At 41.5% G+C, this 23,020-nt stretch overlaps 1 protein-coding gene across 1 annotated transcript in view; it reads right to left on the bottom strand.

The window, feature by feature from the left end:
• The window catches only part of C2H1orf94 (chromosome 2 C1orf94 homolog), a 176,259-nt gene that overhangs the window by 58,151 nt on the left and 95,088 nt on the right, over positions 1 to 23,020 (bottom strand). The gene's annotated exons all lie outside the window — the stretch shown is intronic.

Below are 23,020 nucleotides of genomic sequence, written 5' to 3'. Positions count from 1 at the left end.
TGGGAGGTAAATAGCCAATTTTAGATGTAATATAATGTATTTTTTATTCAATACAGGTATGTGGGTGCAGTTTACTATTTGGCCACAAGATGGCCACATTCAAAAAATTCCTAGATGCGAACGATGTCGCATCTAGGAACTAAAATGAAGAAAAGTTGTTTCCTGGGGGCAGAAATACCACGCTCTCTGATGAGAAAGCGTCGGTATTTCTGCCGGGGACTTGGATCGGTGAATGGGAATTATATTCCCATTCACTGATCGGGGGGGCAGCGGGAGGAAGCGGGGGCGCGCCCGATCACACGCACCACACGGCTGCAGCACCACTGCCTATCTGGACGGATATATGCGTCCAGATATGGCGAAGTGGTTAAAGAAAAACATTTCTTTGTTACAGCTGATATAAATCCTGCAATAAATCTGCAGTGTGTCTACTTCCTGCTTTCATGGAAGCAGACATATCGTTAACATCCTGTGCTTTCAAATGAGCTTAGATGTTGTGGCAGTCAGGTGATACAGTGTAGAGATCAAATTACATCAAATTACATGATTAGACGCAGATGAGGGGGAATTAGACAGGCTCTCTAAATAAATACAGGATACATACAGGATACATTTCTCTGTTTTCCTTCTGTCCTGTGCAAGGGTTCAGCTCCACTTTAAAGCATCTGAATGACATTTATTTATATTTGCTGAAAAATCTATGTATCTCTTTTGAATGCTGAATGTACATATGGTGGTGTGCTCTAACATATTGACAGTATACAGGAACACAGTCTGAAGAAGGCTTATTAGCAGAAAGATTACTCTTTTTCTTTTAAGCCAATAAATGGTATCATCCTGATTCAAAACTTTCTGCTTTCGCTGATGGCTAAGATGAAAAAGGAAAGCAGAAGGAGCAAAACCATACACTCAAGCACAGGGGTAATAACAGCTCAGGTGACAGTGACAGTGTAGCAATGAAAGGAAAGCAAACAACATTTTTATTCCTGCAGTTCTCATAGATGGTAGGAGCTGAAGGACAGAAAATGAGTCGGGAAAGAGTTACCCCTGCTGGCTAGGAAGAAAAAAACAAAAGAGAAACAGTCATAAATTAGGGTTAGATAAGAATGTAATTAACTGCTTCTGGGGTCAGTGTCACAGCTGTAAAAGAGAAAGTTAAGAAATTAGCAGAGCAGAGCTCACTGATGTTTGTGAATTCCTGCATTAAAACTCAGCGGAACTTAGTTCTTTCTGCTTCGTAATGTAAATCCCTTATTTCTCACATCCACTTGTATGTCCATCACCAGGAATGGATCATCAGGTGGCAGTCATGAGTGATTCTGATTGTTATAACACATCAAGAAGTGTGAGAGAGATAGATGCAGGGGTTAGGGAACTCTGTAATTCAGCTATTAGTGCAGAGCAGGGCGCTGGCTGGCTGCGCTGCAGGACCAGAAGAGATGATTTACTTTGACAAATAACCTCTTCTCTCTCCAAGTCCTGCCGCCCTTCTGATCTTATCTGATTTTACCGCCCTAGGCCATGGCCTCTGTGGCCTTCCCAGAAATCCAGCCCTGCTGACTACGTTTCTTCTGATCATCTGTTATTGATCTGACTTGTACCTGACCTTGCATCTTACTGGATATCCTATTGCCAACCTCGGATTGTTAAAGGACCTTGCATGAACGCTGCCTGCCCTGATCCCGGCCTGTTTGACTACGCATCTGTATTGAGATTACAATTTTGTCTGGATTGCCTAGCCGATAAGCTTTAGGTAAAATTAACCTATTTTAGTTCCTGGACGTAGAAACTACGCGGCCGATCGGGCACGTGCATGCGCGCTCCCGGCCCGCAGTTTGTTAGCCAGGCAATCAGTGAATCGGGCTATGGTGCCTGATCACTGATTCCTCTCCCCCGCTGAAAAAGCAACAGCTTCTCTCGGAAGCTGCGCTTTTTCTAGCTGTTGCCTCCTCCATGCGTCTCTCTAAGCGTATGTTACGCTTAGAGTGACGTCATGTAAACAAACTCATGGCCACCATCTTGTGGCCAAAAAGTAAAACTACAACTAAAAGTAAAAAAAAATAAAACTCAAGACACATTTACATTATAAAACTATTGTTTACATCCCACCCTCCCAAAAATACCCAAATAAAATGTTTAATATAAAAAAAACAAAAACATTACAATAAAAAAAATGTAAATATTTACCTAAGGGTCTAAACTTTTTAAATATCAATGTAAAGATGAAATATTTCTATATTTTTTTTTTATTTTAAACTTGTAAATAGTGATAGATGCAAAACTGCATCTTTATTTCCAAATAAAATATTGTCGCCATACATTGTGATAGGGACATCATTTTAACGGTGTAATAACCGGGACGTATGGGCAAATACAATACGTGAGTTTTAATTATGGAGGCATGTATTGTTTTAAAAATATAATGGCTGAAAACTGAGAAATAATGAATTTTTTCCGTTTTTTTTCTTATTCTTCCTGTTAAAATGCATTTACAGTAAAGTGGCTCTTAGCAAAATGTACCCCCCAAAGAAAGCCTAATTGGTGGCGTAAAAACAAGATATAGATCAGTTCATTGTGATAAGTAGTGATAAAGTTATAGGCTAATCAATGGGAGGTGAACATTGGTCACGTGAAAACGACGGAACGCGAATGGGTTTAAGTATACTGTGTCTGCATTACCTTGCTGTGTTTGGTGAATGCTACGTGCCAGGTTGTATGCTACCTGCAGGATTGTGTAATTTGTTGTTAGGCAGGAGTGTACACAAGTGTTAGGGCTGGGTTATAGGTCAGTCATATGAGCATACAGTCTGACCTATAGCAAGTAGCCAGACAAGCCTGACAGTAAGTTTGATTACTCTGTATAGGTGTATGGTTTCCCTTGTGTTCCCTTGATCTCTCATATGGCTGCATATATCTCTGCATATAACTTGCTGGGAAAGCTGTTTGCACTGCAGTCAGCTGAGATGGGAATTATTTTTTCCTAGAGCTCCATATGCATGCCAGCATGCATACATGGATGTCACTTTGGCAGCAGGGTTTTTGGTGCAGGGTGAGCCAAATGACAGCTCACCCTGCTGCCGAACAAATTCAGGGGGAGGTGTTGTTAAATACTAATCCCCCCCTCCAAATCGTTGCAACTCTGAGGAAGGAGTATTTCATGGTCCGGCAATTGCCAGATCCCTGAATTACTGGTGCACGGGGCACGGACTATAGCATTACTGCTATAGCCACGCCTAGATTCAACGCTACGTGGCATGAAGCAGCTGCCACAAAATCCTGCTTTGTGCCAGCATCACCACAGGTATGAGGATCCCTGATCCTTATGAAGTAAGTGATCCAGGGCCATATGCAATTCACTTTTTCACCTGAGTTTTCTCCTAGGTGATATTTTAACACTTGTCAATAAAATGCCATTTAAACTACCAGCAAGCAAAAAAATACTCAACATAATTTTGATAGTACGTTATACCTACTTATTGATACTTTTTTCCATTGCAAAATGCTAAAAAGTTATTTTAAATCAAATATAATTTTTTTTCTCCTAGGAGAAAACAAAGGGGAAAAAGTGAATTGCATATGGCCCCCAAAGTAGTAAACCCAGCAAAACTGTAGGAGTACGGAAAAGGAAATACATTTTACTTCCTGATTTGTGCAGACTTATTAACCAAAGAGAGAACAATAGATAAGAGAATTCTGGATATTTTTTAACATCGATCGTCATACTGTTGTCATGGATTCCGGCAACGTTCCTAAAAAGCAGCTACAGAGTTTATTTTAACTCCCATAAAGATGCTTTTTTTGTGGGAATAGTTCAGTAGAGATGGATGTGTGGTGAGGGACTTTAAAATCAAGATTTTAGAAGAAAAAAGGCAGGAAAAAGTAACAGAACAGAAACATATACGGAAAGAAGTTAAAAAGAGAGCATAGAATTTTAGAGATGAAAAAGTTAGAAGAAGATAGAAGTATACCGAAGAAGATGACATAACAGCATGTAAGTTTACTGAAGAAGAAAGATGGTTAAAGAGAAAAGAGAAGTATACAGAAGAAGATGACATCACTATATGCAAGTTTTAAAAAAAAAAGAATGAAGGTTAAAGAAAGAAAGATAAGGATACAGTTGGAAACAGGAGACAGAGAATAAAAGCTTTATTTTTATTGTATATTTTATTGTCAACTTTTGTTTCAAATTAAGTTTTATATTTAGCCTTTTGTTATAAGTAGGGGATCAAAAATGACCTTCTTACCTGAAGTATTTACATAAAAGAGGTCAAACATATGGATGTCTCTTTATCATTAAAGGGGACCCCTTGATTTTGTCACAAGTGCCCCAAAGACCAATATTTACAGTAGTTAGCCCCATTTCGCTGAGCACAAAAATGGGAATGAGCCACTTGTCCTAGACATGGATAAGGTAGCTTTGTAAGAGAGGGTAAATACCTTTGCTCCCCTCTTGAAGAGTTAATTACATGTCATGGACCAAGTAGGCTGGTATTGTTCAGGCACCAGAGCCCCACACCGATGGGAGCCAGTTTGGAAGGTGCATGTGGCCAGGACTGTACATGTATGTGCAGTCCAGTGGCCAGGGACAGGGACAGTCAGGGAGTTTATCAGGTTAGGCTGTGAACCTATTCCATTTTACTATTTGAGACTTATCAGGTCAGACTGCAGGAGAATTGAGGGGACCAGATGGACTACGGGGGTTGGAGGAAGCCCCACGTAAGTATAAATCCTGAGGTGTTCTTCTCAGGTTCATTTTATGGTTTCAAAAGCTTGCGAGAAAACTATCATCAGATATCAATAAAGTCAGCTTACTGCTTTATCATTTAGAACACCAGACAAACCCATGTTCATGATTATGGGTAAGTCAGTTGCCAGAGTGCCTTAAGAATTTGGAATATAACTTCATAGCAATTTAATTTATTTTTACAGCAATTTAAGGAAAACAAGTCTTATCATAAGCTTTCCTGATTGTTTTCCCCTTTTTTAACAGGTGTCCGTTGACCCAGACCAGCAGTCAAGAAACCTGAACATAAAAATTGGGCAGAATTGAAATGGAATATAACATCATGTCTGAAGTAACTATATTCTATGTATCTAGTTTTAGGTAGATGTTGTTAATATAACACTTCAATGTGAAACAAAATCTGACTGACCATTAACCACATACTTTAAAGCGGTATTGTCACCATAAAAATCTAATTTCAACAGCAACTGGTCTGAGTGTAATAAGTGATAAAGATGCTAATCCTGCATTCAAAACTTGCAAAACATTTTCTGCTGTTATGGTTTGGAGTTATCACATACTTTATATGTAGAAGCTTTCCAGAGGCGCCAATAGAATAAAAGTCACTTAAACGAGCTTAAAACCGATGGGGCAGTGGTGGGCCTATCCCATCCATGCAGACAAAGCAAACAAAGGAAGGACTGTGGCATCAACAGTCAAACAACAATTTTATTTATACTCCACGGTAAAAATAGGCAAAGCGTTTCACGGGCTCAATCCCGCTTCATCAGGCCAATCAATAGGGAGCATACAGCTTAACAGCATCAAAACCACACTGAGCGCCTCTGTCCCAGCTCGTTTAAGTGACTTTTATTCTATTGGCGCCTCTGGAAAGCTTCTACATATTGCTAAGTCCACCCTTGGTGGAGGGTTGTACCCATCTTCTTCCCATCTACAGAGAGCGACTTTTAATCCTGAGTGGGGTCAGGTTAATTTCCCCACCTGCCTTCACAGTGGTTGCCTAATGGTAACCCTGGTTTGTGAGTATTAAATTGTTATATTACTCATTATTAATTATCATCTATACAATATCACACTATTGGGCTCTTGGTGTCCCCCCTCCCTTTATCACATACTTTATGAGCACTGGCCCTTTAGTAGTCAGTGCCAAACAGTTGAATGCTGGGGGTTCTGTTTATCTATAATATATTCCTCCTCTTCCATTTATTCCCCTGCCTAGCTTCTTATCTAAAACACCTCTGCTCACTTGTGTTTACAAGCAAGGCTGAGGTGACTCAGCGATTGGAGGAGAAAATAAAAAAAATACAGTGCAGTTATTAGTATACACCTCAGTAGGAGTGTCTGAAGACCCTGGTAGGAGGGCAGCTAATGAATACACAATGAATACACAATGAGCAAGAGAAGGGAGGGGGGAAACAAGAGTCAGGGAGGATATGATGTCAGTATTAGCTTGACAAGATGGCCACTGCCTAGAATAGAATTTTCTGCTTTTCCTTTATAAAAGTCACAGGAATCCTTACATGGATAGCACAATACATGTGTTATGTAAGTAGAACTAGTATTTATCTACTTATATATGTGTTTTTTTTATTTCTAGGTTAGCATGGGTGTCGCTTGTTCTTTAAACAAACTGCGAGTGGCTGTGTATTTTTGTTTAAGCTTGCTAAAGCCCAGTCTGTTTGTCTTCACAAATAATTATCCCTTAATCTCTCACACAGGGAAATATAAACTGTGACCCATTAACAATACAAACAAAGGTTTGAGATGTAGTAGCCGGAAAAAATATAATAATAGAGTGCTGCGAGTAACCGAATCATTAAAGAGAACCTATGGCTAAACAGGTATTTAGACAAAACTGCTAATGGCCAATCATTAAGCTGATGGTGGTCAATAAGTCAACAAATGCAATGAAATACCTTACACAGAATGAGAAACCAATGAGCCAAGCATTGATGCCACAACCAGCAAAATCATTTTCCTTCTGGCAAACAAGGAGTCAATGAATAAACTTTCCACTCTGGTTTCGCAGCAGTGGATTAGAAAGCATCACTAATTACTTAATGAGCCACTCATAAGGATGTGTCTCTCTACATCCGTCTAGCCTGCACAAGTCACAAATTAGCTGTTGACATTGTGAGAATGCCTGCACTCTGTGTACCGAAGTGCAAGTTAATTGGTCAGGCAGCAGGCTGGATTTAAAACATGGTCAGGAAGAGATAAAGGTATTTTTTTTGGGGGGGTGGGGGCAGGATAGGACAAATCTATACACATATATACAGTATTTTTTGGTGCAGAAAGACCCACTCAAGTCCTTGGTTAGTTGCTAAGGTCTGAGACTGACTAAAGGTAGCCAATAACGGTCTAATATCTAGTGAAAAATCATTTGAGCAATCAAATCATTCTGATCAGATGTGATTGGGTTGGTTGTAAATAATCTCCATCGATGGGCACAATCGACTACGAACGATTATAAAAACTATAAAAAATTATAAAAAGTCCAAGTGGATTTTTGTCAAACCAAAATTTGGATTGGATTTTTCCCACGTCACTTGGATTGTCCTGCACAGGCTCAGTACAGGAAAAGCTCGTTCTGTGCAAGAGGCTTCCGGCGATGGGGGCGTGAACGAGGACACACGCGGCAAGGGCCGCACAGGTGCAGTGGCGGGTGATATTAAAGTCGCTGAAAATGGAGGTGAGCCATGACGGGAGACCAGTGTGGGCACAGGACGTCTGCAAGAGGCCGGTAGAAGCCCCTGGTAAGTTAAACTCTTTTTTTGTTATAGCTTACAGGTGTCTCTTAAGGGGATGTGTAGTAAATACCTGTGCAGTAAGGTTCAGTTTATTTCAATCATCCAGCCATACACAGTCTATTTTCAGTCACATCCTCTGTTCATGATTAGGTGTTTAATACGAGCACATTATAACTAATACCTTTCAGTCATCACACAATTCCTTTAGCAAATCAACCCCCTGGAGTCACAGCATGTGTGTATGTTTTAAGGTGGGGGATAAAAAAGCTTTGCCTGAAGATAAAATTCATATCTCTACTGAACAAACTGGTTAAATAATTTTAGAAACTCCAGGAACTGACAACAGAGAACAATAGTATAAGCAAGACAGTCTGTATTCTGTCAGCACAATATTCTCCTTTCAGCAAGCTGATTGATATAATGATTGCACTCAAAGACAGCACAGAGTTTGTTGTTAACAAATTGGTTCCTGAGATTTACCAAAACCTGCATGAGCTCTTCTGCCACTATGCCACAAAAGATAATTCCCTTCCATAGAAATCTGGCCTGAGGGCTCCTGCACATGCACTATAGGGAACCTGAAGCGAGAGGGTTATGGTAACATATGTTTTTCTTTGTTGCCTGGCTGTCCTGCTGCTTTTTTTGGCTGCAGTGGTGTCTGAATCACACACCTGAAACAAGCATGCAGCTAATTCAGTCAGATTTAAGTCAGATCACTTGATCTGCATGCTTGTTTAGGGTCTATTGCTAAAAGTATTACAGGTAGATGATCAACATGTCAGCCGGGCAACAGGTATTGTTTAAAAGGAAATAAATATGTCAGCCTCCATATCTTACTCACTTCAGGTTCCCTTTAACACTTTCACCTAACCAACATAAATAAGCCTTAAAATGAACCCGATATAAACAAAAATAAAAAATGTATACATACCTGGGGTTTCCTCCAGCCCCCCTCAGGCTAATCGGTCCCTCGCCTTCATCCTCCGGTAGATGCCAATCAGGGCATACTGCGCTTGCACCAGTCAGAGCATAGTGCGCATGTGTGGCAATGCTCCCGTCACCGGGAGCATTCTGCACCTGCGCAGACATAGGATGCTCCCAGCGACGGAAGCATAACAGCGGAGCACATGTGGCCTAACTTTGCCTGCGCCATCTTCCGAAGAAAACGCGGCATCTACCGGAGGATCTAGGTGGCGGAGAAAGATGGCAAAGTAATGATGAGCCCGAAGGGGGCTGGAGGAAGCCCCAGATATGCATTTTAATTTTTTGGGGGTCATCTCAGGCACACTTTAACTCTTTCCAATCCATTGTCTTTATCTGTCTGACAGTGAATCAGAAATGGTTAAAACCCTTGCTCCACCTCCATCTTTTAAGTTCATATGATAATTAACTTGAATTTATTAGCATTGTAAAATGTCTTGTGCACTGTATGCCTGTACTTTTTGTAGTAAATCTATTTAAAATACTTGGCTGGCAGATTTGTGCAGCTTCATTCCCTGCTGAGAAGACAGCACAATTTTACTAGACAAAAAGGTGACCTTACTTGCCTCCCCATTCCATCATCGTCCACATATGGAGTACTCAAAGAGTAAGCAGCAGGGGGCAGCAGCCAAATTCTACCTGTGAGCACAAATCCACTGACCTCTACCACTCCTGTGCGATTAACACTATTCCAAAAAGAGAGTAAGTTAAGAGCAATCGGCACAAGATGAACCAGGCAGACCTTCAGGGGGTAGGTGATAACACACTGTGCCTCCAGGTCAAGTGTCCATAAAAAAACCAGCAAGAAAAGAAAGGTTCCGAGCACCAAATGCATTGCAACCACCACCGATTTATTTCATCCCAACAAGATGCATACACCTACAGGCATAGGGGGCGGCCTGACAGCCGTTTCGCAAGCAAAATGCCCGCTTCCTCAGAGACTAACTTTCAGAAAGACGAGACAATTTTTGTTCTGTCACCTTAACACCTAGGGCCCTGCTAGACACTGAGCCCTGAGCTGTATCTGTGAGGGTCTCTGAGGAAGCGGGCATTTTGCTTGTGAAACGGCTGTCAGGTAGCCCCCTGTGTCTGTGGCTGTATCTGTCTTGGTGGGATGAAATAAATTGGTGGTGTATGCAACGTATCTGGTGCCCGGAACCTTTCTTTTCTTGCTGGTTATATGGGCAATTAACATTATGTTCCCTTTAAGCACAGCTGATGTGAAGAAGTATTGTGTATGTGTGTGGGGGGGGGGGGGGTAGTTTGTAGATTTTATTACACATCACTAGAGGTTCCCTGAAAGTTCTAGGGCTGGTTCACACTCAAGCGCTTTTCACAGACGATCAACAAAGCAATGTTGCTAATGTATCCCTATGGGATCATTGTCATTGCAGCATTTGCAATTTGCATAAATTGCAAACACAATGCATGCAGTGCATCGGGGTGATTGTATTGCGAGTCTCATTGAAGAGGAATCAAAATGCAAATTGCTGCAAAACTGAGACGTAATTTGAGTGTGAAGCCCTAAGGCTTAGAACACACAAGCCAATTGTTGCTACCGATCTGACAACTGATTAGCTCAAATGATAACCTTTTTGGAAATTGGCAGTGAATGTATCTGCTGATAATCAGAAATAACTTATAGGCATAAACTATTGTTCTTGTGAGTGTTGGGGCGTTCAAAAGTAGCCATATATATTATTAGAGTATGGAAATGTCATGTTGTAAAGCCGTGCAAATTATCAATCAATATAATGTGAAAGGAGATGGAAACCTGCCAAAACTTGCTGGGAACAAATTCCCAATCAATTGATTGCTGGTTGAAAAATAAACTGGCATGATCAATGGCCTTAAAGGTTGGTAGGGAATCTGTCCATACATACTAAGCCTTCATGATGTATCAGCATATCCCTTCATGAAATTGCCACAATGGGCATGACTCACAAAGATTTTTCACTTGTTTTCATGTTATCTATGTTACATTTTGTGACTCCCAAAGAGCAAACATATAACATAATTAAAGGGATACTGTAGGGGGGTCAGGGGAAAATGAGTTGAACTTACCCGGGGCTTCTAACGGTCCCCCGCAGACATCCTGTGTTGGCGCAGCCACTCACCGATGCTCCGGCCCCGCCTCCGGTTCACTTCTGGAATTTCAGACTCAAAAGTCTGAAAACCACTGCGCCTGCGTTGCCGTGTCCTTGATCCCGCTGATGTCATCAAGAGCGCACAGCGCAGGCCCAGTATGGTCTGTGTCTGCGCAGTACACTCCTAGTGACATCAGCGGGAGCGAGGACACGGGCGTGCAGGCACAGTGGTTTTCTGACTTTAAAGTCAGAAATTCCAGAAGTGAACTGGAGGCGGGGCCGGAGCATCGGTGAGTGGCTGCGCCAACACAGGATGTCTGCGGGGGACCATTAGAAGCCCCAGGTAAGTTCAGCTCATTTTCCCCCGACCCCCTTACAGTATCCCTTTAAGCTAAGAAAAGTAATATTGAAATGAAAAGTTAATCAGGAACAACTTACTTTGAGTAATTATTTTGCTTGTAAATGTGCTGAAAGGGTATTTTTATCACTTAGGGGATAAACAAGTCATTTATGAGAAGTTTTGTGACTAGAGCCTAATGCCAGATAAAGGTACTGGACTGCTGTGAGCATTTCGACCATAACATTTATGCTTAAAGTGGATCTGAGCTCAGAACTTCCTCTCTGCTCTAAAAGATAAGCCACAGTATGATAACCGTTACGGGGAAAAAATCTTCATGACAAATGTACAGAAGTCCTAAAAAAAAGACCTGAAAATTTACTGGATGAACTTCCAGGGAGCACAGAAAGAGTTTAAGCATCCATCTTTTCCTGTACAGCCAGTGGAGGCGCTCTGCATCACATCTATTGAGAAAACACTCCTACATATAATTAAACTTCTATGGAGGCCAAACTCAGACATAATCCCGACTCCATAAACTTCCCTCCCGACAATCCCATAAATTGGGAAGGTATACTAAAATCTTTAAATTCACAGTCCAGATTTAGTTATAGTTCACCACTGATGTTCCTCAATATACCATGATACAGTGTATTTTTGAAAACTACTAATGAGAAATATGCATTCTAAGATATTATCTTAATTTTTGGCGCTTCCCTCTATTTCCTCTAGTCCAGTTACCACTTAGTGATGCAATTTGTAGACAATTTGTAGACTCTTAAAGTGAACCTCAGATGCTTCACTATCGCTAATTTATACTTACCTGGGGTATCCTCCAGCCCCATGAACTGCACTGAGTCCCTCGCCATCCTCTTAGGCTCTTCCATTCAGCCACTATGACTTCTAATAATCCGGGCAGTCACGGCCAGGCTTCTGCGCATGCGCAACTGGGCCCTGAGCGCACTCCTCATTGTGCTCCTGGGCAGAATGGTCCAGGGATAGGAGTGCAGCAGGGGCATGCCGGCCGAGCCGTGCATGCGCAGAACCCCTTAACTGGTGGTCATTGACCAGATTACCGGGAGTCATACCACCAGAATGGAGGGGCTGAAGAGGACAGTGAGGAACTCAGTGCTGCTCATGGGGCTGGAGGAAGCCCAAGGTAAGTATAAATTAGTGATAGTGTGCCATCTCTGGTACACTTTAAAGGTACATACACACATCTGATTTTTCCGAACAACTTGTTGGACGTGTGTACATTCAATTGTTAGACTGATAGCAGCAGTTTTGACTGATCCGCTCGGCGGATCCATGGACTTAGGCTAATTTCACATTTGGACATTGCGGTTTGATGCAACATTAAAGTCGCACCACAAAGTAACAACGCAACGCGGCCAAAAAGTCGCAATGCAGCGTTACAACCGCATACAGCATGTACAGTAGAACATACAGGCAATGAAGAGTATGTCGCCAAGTGTTACTGAGCATGTGTAAACTGTTTAACGCAGCTAAAATGTGTATAACGCATAGCATGCAGCACTTTCATTTAACGTGCAGCGTTAGACACCAAGCAACGTCTGCACTGTGAACAGGCCATTGATTTTTCATTGCTGTGAGTGAAGGTGCGTACACGCACTACAGCAGCCAACGACGGGTCCGTCGGCACCTCCCGCTGGGCGGGTTTTCAGCAGACTGTAGTGTGTGTGTGTACGCACTGTCGGCGGACTGATAAGGCTGTTCCTGAACGATCCGCCCGGCGACAGTGCATACACACGCACTACAGTCTGCTGAAAACCCGGCCAGCGGGAGGTGCTGACGGACCTGTCGTTGGCTGCTGTAGTGCGTGTGTACGCACCTTTATTCTGCGTTACATGTTGTTTTAAAGAGGAACTCCAGTGAAAATAGTGTAATAAAAAAAGTGCTTCATTTTTACAATAATTATGTATAAATGATTTAGTCAGTGTTTGCTCATTGTAAAATCTTTCCTCTACCCGATTTACATTCTGACATTTATTACATAGTGACATTTTTACTGTGGGCAGGTTATGTAGCTGCTGCTAGCTGTTTTGGCCATTGGAGACAGCTGTAAACAGCTATTTTCTGTCTGTGAACCTTGTTACATTGTGGCAGTTTGCCCAGAGTACCGCGGTACCAGAGCTTCTTGTGGGAGGGGTTTCACCACAATATCAGTCATACAGCTCCCCCTGATGGTCTGTTTGTGAAAAGCAATAGATTTCTCATGTAAAAGGGGGTATCAGCTACTGATTGGGATAAAGTTAAATTCTTGGTTGGAGTTTCTCTTTAACTTGCGGTTTTAACTTTGCACTGTGAAAGAGCCCTATCTGTCGTTTAAACAACAGTTAGGTCAGTACATGTGTACAAACGACTTGTTGTTTGAAAGTCTATTAGCTGGACACTAAAAGACATTCAAACAACAAGTCGTTTGATCAGTCATTTAATCTAGTCCATTGTTCTATCCAGTCCATTGTCCATTATTACGTTGGTTAAACAACATATAAATTAGGTAAATTAGCATATTAACCACTTTGTCCTCCTTGACGTATAAAATCGTCAAGGAGGACAGGCGCGCTCCCGCGGCCGATCGCGTGCGTGCACGCGCACTCCCGGCCACGGATTCGGTATCGGGCTATGGTGCCCGATCACTGATTCCTCTCCGCCGCTGAAAAAGCGACAGCTTCTCTCGGAAGCTACGCTTTTTCTAAAACTATGTCCCTCTAAGCGTACATTGTACGCTTAGAGTGACATCATGTAAACAAACTCGAGGTTGCCATCTTGAGGCCAAAGAGTAAAACTACATCTAAAAGTAAAAAAAAATTACACTACACAAATTTTTCCCTAAATAAAACACTATTTACTTCCCCCCCCCCCCCTCCCAAAAATACCCACATAAAATGTTTAATAAAAAAAAAAAAAAACATTACAATTTAAAAAAAAAACCACATAAATATTTCCCTAAGTGTTTAAACTATTTAAATATCTATGTAAAGATGAAATATTTCTATATTTTTTTTTATAAGCTTGTAAATAGTGATGGATGCAAAACGGGAAAAATACTCTTTTATTTCCAAATAAAATATTGTCGCCATACATTGTGATAGGGACATAATTTAAACGGTGAAATAACCGTGACAAATGGGCAATTACAATACGTGGGTTTTAATTATGGAGGCATGTATTATTTAAAAACTATAATGGCCAAAAACTGAGAAATAATGAATTGTTTCCGTTTTTGTCTTATTCTTACTGTCAAAATGCATTTACAGTAAGGTAGCTCTTAGCAAAATGTACCCCCCAAAGAAAGCCTAATTGGTGGCGGAAAAAACAAGATATAGATCAGTTCATTGTGATAAGTAGTGATAAAGTTATAGGCGAATGAATGGGAGGTGAACATTGCTCGGATGCATAAAGTGAAAACGACTGAGAGCTTAAGTGGTTAAATGACTTGTTGGTCAGTGTGTACATGATGCCTGAACGACTTGTTGTTTGAACTTCAAGTCATTCAAATGACCGGTTTAAACGACAATCAGGCCGAAAATTGGATGTGTGTACGCAACTTATTGAGACTGCTAATGTAATCAAAATGATTGCATCAATACCCTCCCCTTTACCAACCGGCAACTACCATACTGTATATTCTGATTCTGGCTCTTTTATGTATTCAGAGTATCTTCAGGTGTAAACCAAAGCCTCTGGATGCCCTATTGACAAGAGAGGCACTGCCTGAACAGATTTGGTTAAAGTGGACCTGAACTCAGAACTTCCTCTCTGCTCTAAAAGATACGCAACAGTATAATGACCTTTAAAGAAAAACATTTCTTTGTTACAGCTGATACAAATCCTGCTATAAATCTGCAGTGTGTCTACGTCCTGCTTTCATGGAAGCAGACATATTGTTAACATCCTGTGCTTTCAAATTAGCCTCTCCGCCGTGGCAGTCAGCTGACACATCTGAAGGATCAGTTATAACTTGTGATTAGTCACAGATAGAATTAGACGGGCTAAACTCTCTAAATACATACAGGGTGCATTCCTCTATGTTTTTCTTCTGTCCTGTGCAAGAGTTCAGGTCCACTTTAATCAGTGCTTTTGCTGTCAGCAAGATGGATATCATAACTCTCTATGTCCAAAATACTATTCTGTAAATGTGCTTAATTATGCATAAGCCATCTCTGTGGATTTATCAGACACAGGTGAGAATAATTAGAGAGAACCATTTGGAAAAGCACAAAAAAAAAAACATTTAGGGCCCATTCCCACATGCTAGTGCTTTTGGTAGCGTTTTGCTATGGCGATTTTGCGTGATTAACGGGAAAAAAAATCACCATTCACACTTGCAACGCCAGACAACCAGCAACTGAACAGCCAGCAGTATATATACTAAAACACTTTTCAGCCACTCCCTAAGTGCTGGACCAATGAAACGAAGCAGGGTTGTCAGCTGACCGACTTGGTCAGCTGACCCTTTTCTGACTGCCATATAAGTTCTGCCTCTCTGCGCGCACGCGCGTCATTCTGAACCTTGGTGGACTATCAGTCCCAGCCACCCCAGTACTGTCTTGCAATGTTCTCGCTGACCTGTGCGCGGGGTTGGTCGCACCGCCATCAGCACCGGCGGCGGCCTCCCCGCGCTGGGTCAGACTGTTCGCAACAGGCCCATGCGCGCTAACCGCCGCGTCAGACGCAGCGGTTTTTCCGCTTTCCGCCATGCCATGCGCGGAAAGAGCCGCCTCCCGCTGACTTATAGCGGCGGCTCTTCCGCGTTTCTTCACAGTGGTGTTGAAGTTGGACATCAGATTAAGCCACGTTATGAGGCTCTTGGTGCTATCCTGGGAAGTCTGGATCTTTTCAATGATTCGAATCGGATCATTGAAAAGATCGGGATCTTTGAACCGAATCTTTGAATCATTTTACTAGGGAAGCAGGGGTGCAGCAGAGTGAGAGGTGCAGGAGAATGAAGGCACATTGAGGGTGCTAATGGGGAAGGGAGAGATGCAGCAGAAAGATTGTGCTTGTGCACAGAAGCTGCAGTTCCTGTTTCTTCCAGACATCCGCTGTGAACCGAATCCTTCATTGTGATGATCCGGATGACTCACAGAAAAGATCCAAAGATCCAAATTGGTCATGATCTGGACAACACTACAGTGCAGTGAATATTAATTAGCCATGTGGCTAGAAACAATAGCAGACTCTCCCCTTACTGAGTATGTACAGTCTAACGCAACTAAAACCGCGTATAACGCACAGCATGCTGCACCTCATTTGAACGTCCAGCGTTACACTGTAACGCAACGTGGGCACTGTGAACAGCCCATTGATTTTTCATTACTGTGAGTTGGGCTGCGTTACAGGCTGCTCTAACGTGCGCCTGTAACGTCCCACTGTGAAAGCAGCCTAAAAGTAAAATTTAAGTAAGGAGCAATCAGATTCAGGCAAGAGGAGAAAATGCCCTCATGGAGCAAATGACATATTCAAATTCCTCAGTGTAATTTAATGTCTAATAATAATAATAGGCTTTATGATTTTAGCCTGGCCACATGGAAGCAAATAATATCATATTTCTATGAATGCAAATGTACCTAGATGCAGCAAAATAATACCGTCCTAACGAGAAAGTGCTGTGGGGGTTAAATCATTTATCATTTATTAAATACTGAAATCATCCAGGATTTCTTTGAATGTAAAAACCCGTGCAGGGTTAGTGCAATAAAAACAGTTTTCTCTCTTTCCTCCTACAAACACACATAAATGACTGTAAACACACTGTGGGCTATTTATTTTTTAATTTGACTTGCCAGTACAGGTGCTCCTTGCAGAGCCTCCACAGAGCACCAGCTGTATTGCTCCATTCTTTGATGTCACTCCCGCTCTATACACTGCTGGATATAGCAAAAGTGACAAAATTGCTCACTGTCTCCTGCACGGCTGATTCTGCTGAATTATACAGTGACAGCAAGTAAAGCGTATTTTCCCTTCTGAAGAAAATAGCATTTGCCTTGCTCTTTCCGTAGGTGGTAAGTGGTCCATGTTAATGTGCTCATTTATTGTTAAAAGGGGCCTTAATCATCGAGCTATTAGAGTTCCTTTTTAATAAAAGGTATTCATAAAGGTGTTTCTTTTATTTATTTTTTTCATCCATTCGGTTCCTGGAAAATAAAGGACAGACTTCTGCTAAGGCCAATATTTATGAGAAATGCACAGTGCAATTCTGCATATAGTCCAACGAAATTAATTTTTGATAAGTACTCTGCATTTTTTAATAATATACTCTATTTCCGAGCTTCTCTGGTGTCTGGCAGGGCTAGTTTATGCTAATGGTTCTGAAGTATTGGTTTGCTACTGAATGAAATATAGCTATGACTTGTACCTGGAGTCAGTTCACCTCCTACCAAGATGAACTGATTTCATGCAGATTGTCGCATTTGCACCAAGTGAAATAAATTATGGTTACATGTGCAAGTGTTTAAATGAAAATCATTTAAATCAGACTATCTGTAAAGAAAAAACTATAGAATAATAAGAAAAAAACATCTTTGAAAATGATTTGAAATGGTAAACTATAACCTCTAGAGCAATTGTACATGAAATGGTGAACCTGCTATTTCCACAATAGATTCTTCCATTTTGTGAACGCTGTCAAAGTACATAAAGGATGCAGCCTGACAATTGATAAGGGAATCATGGCAACGTCAGGATTCCACTGGTTCCCTAGCAGACAGACTGGATATACAGTAGAAAAATGTCCCAAAAATAGTTTTCTCCAGGTTACAGGCACATCAGATCAGCGTCTAAGCTGCAGAATTCTCATTTGACACAAAAATGCAACATTTTGGCACTCTTCTTAATAATCTGTCAGATGGCATCTTTACAATTGTGCCTAGGGCTGGGCTTTAAAGGAACAAAATGTAGAACATGTACTGAATTACTTCAATGTTTTGTGGAGCAAAAGGGTGGTAAAACATGAATAAAGGGCATAGAAGCACTCTGTGGCAATGCTGTTTATTATTAATGCTGTTTATTATTTTATTTTTTTTAAATCTAAAAACACTTCATTTTTGCCATTATAGCATACATCCCAGACCCATACATACAGAATACTTTCTAAACTGTGTCCCTTGATGGTGTTATGTTGCCCCTGGCACCCGTGGCAGGCACAGGCTCCCCCGGGGCACATAATTTAAATAGTAATCAGTCTGCACCAGAGAATCCGACAGGAGTCATTGGGTTGTCACCCCTACTAGGCAATGTACTTTTTGGCTGCATGCAACTGCCAGATTGTGGCCCCTGGGTTTACAAAACAAAATCCAACCATGTCTCTTTCTTTAAATCAATGGGCTGCTAACTTGAATTTACTGCAGGAGTGACATCACAAAGGTAGGATGCCATTTCTTCCAGATAGAGCAAGAGTCTTCACCAGTGTGGACTCACCGGCTGTCTCAGCGTGCACACAAGGATGATGGGAGCCCGTGTGGTATGGCCATAGCAGTGCTCCACAGGACATAGGATCTAGCCCCTCCCCCATGTTGCGCACAAATTATGCAGGCTTCATCAGGGTCAGTCCACAGCACACTGTAATGGATGCATGGCAATGACTTGTGCTTCTTCCAGAAAAGAATCGGCTAGCTAGATGAGGATAGAGCTGTGGTACATTGAAGACGCATGAGTAGCCCCTCAGTGAGGCCCGTATATTTGGCAATGCTAGGTTGATCAAGCTGCAACTGCACTCCTGATCACTCTGCAAAAAGCCCAGACACCGTGAGAGGGTACTGGTACCTGTTTGAGTGTTTATAGAAGAGTGGCAGTATGTGGTGCAGGCTGTACAGAGGAGCACTCTATAGGTGTGGTTTTAATGTGTTGGTCATACATGTGTTAAACTGAATAAAGATTGCCATTTGTCACAGTGAACCTACCCAGTGATGGCACATTGCCCCTGATTTTGCCCCACTGGTGACAAAGAGAACTGATACACCACATGAAATTGGCCAAAGAGACTTCAGAGCAGAGACTAGATGTGAGTGGCAATATTGGCAGAAGGTAAAGGCTGGTGGCAGGTAGGGGTACTAAGATGGAGATGTTAAGATTGTACAGAAAGAGTAGTGTACTAGCATCTTTTGATTTTGTGTCACCTTTTATGCATCCAAGGATTGTATTTGCTTTAGCTGCTGCTGGTTGATATTGAATACAGTTGCTTAACTTATCTACGAGTATTCCTTCTCCAAGTCTGATGTCCCCAGCTGTATGCCATTTATTTTGTATGTTACTATGCCACTGGCATATCCAATATGCATGACCTTACATTTATCAACATAAAATGTTATCCTCCATAAGCCTGCCCATATTGTCAGGCTGTCAAAATCCTGCTGTAATACGTCACTATTCTGTTTATTGTTTATCATTTTACATAGTTTTTTATCATCTGTAAATATGGCAAAATTACTTTGTATTTAAACACCTAGGTTGTTGATACATACATCGAAAAGAACTGGACCCAATACTGGACCTTGTGGAGCGTAAGTATGTCCCCGCCGGTGGTCAGCGGGGCGCGGAGAGAAGCCAGCTCTCCCTGCACTAAACAATATAGGGGAATATAACAAATATATTCCACGAATGATAAACCTAATTTGTCCCTTCGAAAACTTAATTCGGGGTCCGGCTATTACTGTCACCCAAATTACAGTGATTTCAGTGATTTACCTTCCTCCGGTAAACTCTGTAATTTTTTTCACAGATGTATCTGATAGTAGAATATTGGTAATGTTGCAGATATTCTACTATAGCCTAACCTAACCTAATTCTTACATTAACTCTCCACTATGTACACCTAACACTATCCCCCCACCTACACCTAACACTAACCTACCTACCTACCTACCTATCGCCACTACCACCGCTAAGTCACATCGCTACTGCCGCTAAGTATATAGCTGCAAACTGAAACTGCTAAGTCATGGCACTAAGTTTGTAACCACTAATTAGGTCCGTGCACCATAATTACACAGCGCCACTATGCCATTGTTCTATTTGAGGCACCAAAATTACCAAGCGCAAGTGTGCGGCATAATTACCTCTCTGCACAGTTAAGGGTGGTTAATCCTAAACCTTTAACAGTAGACACATTTTAATTAATCCTGTGCAGGTTTGCTGGATCACTAATTAGATCATAAATGGATATACCTGATCTCTGTAGATGGATCAGCAAATGTCTGTCAGTCTCTCTATCTGTATGTCTGTCTCTCTCTTTCTGTCCGTCTCTCTGTCATAATAAAAGCTTTCAACAAAAATGAGCTAGCCAGCTTCCAGGGTTTTTTTTTCCTTAATAACACTGACCATTTTTATTTTACCTTTACTTTTTTATGTGCGGCATAACAGGATGAGTATTGCCTGGTCAGATTTATGTGGCTGTAATTTATCGTTTGTCTTGAAAATACCACTTCATCCAAGTGGTATATCTATATATATACCACTTGGATGAAGTGGTATTTTCAAGACACACGATAAATTACAGCCACAAAATCTGACCAGGCTGGACTCATACAGTTATGCTGCAAATAATAAAAAGCAGAATAAAATGGTCAATGTACAGAAAAAATAGAAGGAAGAAATGAAACTGTGCTATGTTTAAAGAAGAACTTTCATATTATATTAATATTACTATAACATCAAAAATAAATTTCCATCTGAAGTCAGCTGCCATAGTTATTTTTTAACCTAAAGGACAACTGTCAGGCCTGGAACGCACTAAAAAGCGCAAAACTGTATCGCAATCGCTAGTTATTTGTGATAGCATTTTGCAATCAATTTTGGAAGCGATTTCCCTGCTCCTATACAATTCATTAAAATGGAAATGCTCCCAAAATGCAGCATGTCCTGCAATTGCGATCTGCCTCATCGCAACTGAAAGCGCTCCTCTAAACGCTCAAAAAATGCTGTAGTAGGTTCCAGGCCTAATGATAGTGCTATGGAGGCTGCCACATTGCAATACCATAGCAGTTGTCTGGCTATCCTGCTGATCCTTTTCCTCTAAAACTTTTAGCCACAGACCCGAACAAGCACATGCAGATCAGATGTTTTTGCCATTAATAGCTGACAAGATTAGCTGCATGCTTATTTCTGGTGTTATTCAGACACTACTGCAGCCAAATAGATCAGCAGGGCTGTCAGGCAACTGGTATTCTATAAAAGGAAATAAATATGGCAGCCTCCATATCTCTCTCACATCAGTTGTCCTTTAAATTGCTCCCTGCAAATATAATACAGGTACCCAATAAATCAAATTCCTTAGACTGCATATTAATGAACATATTATTTGCTTGTTGTTCTTCTTTGAAGATTGCATGAGCCTTTTTCACATGGGAGTTTGAACTGCATGCTTATTGTGTAGTCCAGCCTCCCAACTGCCGTCCTTGAGTGCCATTCTGTTGCAATAAATATGCAGAAAAAGTGGGTGTGGCCATGACATGATGTGTGTGGAGCAAAATACTAGCAAAATACAGGTGCACTAGTCACGCAGAATAACAGCACACAAAAAAAAAAAGAAAAAAGAACAAATTGTACACTTTTTTTCACGTTTGTGGAGATGCGCTGGGCAGGAGTGACAGTTCGATTGCCTTGCACTAGTCACACAGTATAACAGCACACACAATAAAAAGCTATAGGCCTCAGCAAGGAAAAAGATTGAAAAAAAAAGAACACCACCACCAGCCTATCTATCCACTTAATAATAACACCCCTCCTTCTCCTAATAATAGCTTTTATAAAAGCTTTTGGGACTAGTATTTCTGATACAGTGATACACAGTGAGAGCTCCCTCTCACACGTCCAGCCACATGCAGCAACAGTCTGCAAATGGCGCTGGATGGAGGAGCCTCTGCCAACTCCTTTGCCTTCCCCTCCACTTCCTGCTCCTCTATTCCTGGCTACAGGAAAATGGTGGCTGGAGCAGATCTATCCCTCCTTGCTCAAAAGTTTGCAGTTAAATGACCAACCTTACCCCCCGCCCACATAGCGCTGCAGCGCAGTTTAGAATTGAATAATAGCAGGCAGCTGTTAAATCTCCCCTGTAGCGCACGCTATGCCCCATTCACAGGCGCTCATGCGGGAGCCCCAACTATCATAGCAAGTTGTTCCTTTGAAATGTTAAATCGCCAGTACGACCTGAAAAGCTCTCCAGAATACTGAGAAGCAACCCCATCGATCAATGGTAAACTCAAGTGTGCAAACGCTACCTCTGAATGGAAGATACCTTCGTCAATAAGGAAAATGTAACAATTACATTTGAACACTGCACTCCAGCAAGTCATTGCTGGATAGCAAGTTCATACCCTTACAAATCTGCTGGTAAGATTACATAGCAAAGGGTTTTCATACAAACCAGAGCATTGTGATACGTTCTCAGTATAAATGTAAGAGGATATACCTAGCATAGCTTAATAAATTCATTTTTAGAAAGTCTTTCCATAAAAATCATACCCTCTTGAATTTAATCTTGCGGTGAACAATAGAACATATTAAGTGTGATAATAACCGAGGAAATTCAAGGTAATATAGAATTCAAGAATCAAATAATAGGCTTAGGCTGTGTTAACATATGAATTGTGTTCACAGTATGGCAGGCACATTCTTATACTTCTTTCTAAAGTTACCGATAATATGAAACTTGCCAACTTCCCACTATGTTACTATGCAGTTTGTTCACCTGTGCAAAATGCATACAAATGCAAGATCAACATCACTTTTACTAAACCAAGTGGGTATAATCATGAAAACTGCAACTTCATACAACAGCTGCCAGTTAGCCAGTAAACTGCTTTTATAATCTAGAACCATTGCATTATGCTACTTCTAAAATTACATTTACTCGGTTTGCTTTTATACTGCATTGTTATTTTCAGTACATATTAACTCGGCGCCGCTCAGTTCGGCACGGGGAGAGCTGAATGACGGCGTTAAATACTATTCCCTCTCTGAGTTGTCGCAACTCGGAGGGAGATGTAATTCGGAGTCTGGCAGCCGCCGGAGCCCATAATTACTACTACACACCCCGCACAGCATAACATTGCTGCTATCGGGCGCCCAGCCTCGGCGCCGAAATGAACTGATCCGGTTA

The sequence above is a fragment of the Hyperolius riggenbachi genome, chromosome 2 (assembly GCF_040937935.1).
Source record: "Hyperolius riggenbachi isolate aHypRig1 chromosome 2, aHypRig1.pri, whole genome shotgun sequence".
NCBI lineage: Eukaryota > Metazoa > Chordata > Amphibia > Anura > Hyperoliidae > Hyperolius > Hyperolius riggenbachi.
This window is presented reverse-complemented; position numbering and strand designations above follow the sequence as displayed.